The sequence below is a fragment of the Prionailurus bengalensis genome, chromosome C2, assembly GCF_016509475.1.
Source record: "Prionailurus bengalensis isolate Pbe53 chromosome C2, Fcat_Pben_1.1_paternal_pri, whole genome shotgun sequence".
Taxonomy (NCBI): Eukaryota; Metazoa; Chordata; class Mammalia; order Carnivora; family Felidae; genus Prionailurus; species Prionailurus bengalensis.
This window is the reverse complement of record NC_057350.1, coordinates 75223887-75226097: the sequence shown is the minus strand read 5'-3', so window position 1 is coordinate 75226097 and position 2211 is coordinate 75223887.

The following is a 2211-nucleotide window of genomic DNA, read 5'->3' as shown; positions in this document are numbered from 1 at the left end:
TGAAGTACAGTTGCCATGTGATATTAGTTTCAGGTGTGTGAAGAATTCTCTTTATCCAAGTCAAGTAGCGGTCATGCGCTTGTAAATAATACAGATGTATTGTTTAACCGTATTACAAGATATATTTTAAAATAATCAAGCATACCCAATTTGTGATAACTAAAATGGTCACTTCCTGCCCATATTAAACTAAGCAGATAGATGCGGAAAAGATGAGTGCAACAAAAATTGTCAAAGATTAAAAAGCAGAACAGTATCAGGGCACCTGGATGGCTCAGTCAGTTAAGCGTCTGACTCGGTTTTGGTGCAGGTCATGATCTAACTTTCGTGAGTTCAAGCCCCATGTGGGGCTCTGCACTCACCGTATAGAGCCTGCTTGGGATTCTCCTTCTCTCCCTCTCTGTCTCTACTCCTCTCCTGCTCACATTGTCTCTGTCTCTCTCAAAATAAACAAACATAAAGAAAGCAGTATCGGGAAAGTTGAAATGTGAGTGATCTTTACCCTGAAAAAGATAGTTTTATGAAGTAAGGGTAAGGAAAATGTACATTATAAAGCACTGGATTAAATACACATCTTGAAATGATAGAGTTGAGTTACTACGAGCTTGAAAATTGAGAGCGAGTACAGGAGCACTCCCTGAGATTCTTGAGTTGGTGTTCACGTTCTGTAGGACCAGTGCTGAGGTTCTTTGGGGGTCAAGTCACTGAGGAAGAAATAACTTTTAAATGTTTTTAAATCCATTGTCCCTTCATTCTTTGTCGTAAAGAATTCTTAACCTGTTTTGTTTTTAATTAGTCTAGGTGTTAGCCTGGATCCTATCTAGGTATTTGAGAAAATTCAAAAATCTAGGGGGTTTTGTTTGTTTCTCAAAGTTTTTTGAGAGCGTGAAAGTGAGGGAGAAGGGCAGAGAGGGAGAGAGAGTCTTAAGCAGGCTCCACACTCAGTGCAGAGCCTGATGTGGGGCTCGATCCCATGACCCTGGGATCGTGACCTGAGCTGATATCAAGAGTTGGATGCTCAACTGACTCAGGCACCCCCAAAACCTGTGTTGTAAAAACCTGTAAGCGTGAGGCCCCACTGTAGACCCAGTCATCATGCCTTGACACTGTCAGCTGCCTCCCACAGAGGGGTACCTAATGGCTGGGTTATGAATACAGTTCACACTACTTAATGTTTGAAGCAGCATATCTGTTCTGCAGCTTACTTTTGGAGTGACGGAATCACATAGCAACAGCATGGAAATTAGAATTTTATCCACTTGTCAGAAAATAAAATCATGGTTTACATGATCTAGCAGCGCTTGCCAGCTCATGAGACCTCTAACACTGGTGAGACAGTATGTAGAGAATAGGCTGACTCCACCTCCTTGCTTTCCTCAAGTTTTTCTGAGGATTGGCCAAATCATCAGGAAGCAAGACTGCCTGGATTACTGACACTCACCTACCTCTTAATTTCTCTAATATGCCCTTGGCTTTCACAAATGCTATGTGATGTATCCACTTGCAGAAAACACACAGCGTCTTTTGCAGAAGTAAAACCTAAGGACGTGTCTCTGTTATCGTTTAACTTCATTAAAGTAAGGATTACTAGACACTTCAGGGCCAGCAAAGCTTCCCACCTTTGATAAATGGATATGCCGCTCTCCTTCTGTCAAAGAGAACTCAAGACCTTAACCTGTTTCTTTACTTCAGCTGCCGGAAATGCTGAAATTAATTGACCTCTTAAGGAATTAACCTATCCATTCTCCTGCATTCCAGCCTTGGTTTGAATCTCTCTTCTCCATATGTCCTAACATGGAAATAGTCCCCCATCGTTAACGAAGTGCAGTGCTTACTACTTCTCCATCAAGAGGTGTATTTGTCTAGGGGGCTCAGGTCGGAAGTTCCCACACTTGCACCCGCCGTATCTGTGCCTTGAGAACACAGCACACACCCAATTACAATAGGGAACCTGCCTCCTTGAGTAACACTAGCAGAAGGAGGAGGTGCCTGGTGTGTGTTAGGAGAAAGGTGCAGATATAACACACATTACTAAGGGCTCATTACAAAAGCCTTTGCAGGACTGAGCACACAGCAGAGAAGTGTACTGTCACTGGCCGTTAGCGTTTTGGGATCCGTCTAGAAACCCCCGAAGCCTTTTTAATGGGCAGTATCCTATCTTGCCAAAGATTGGTCCCATGAAATTTTTGGTTTTTCTTTTAAATTTTGGAG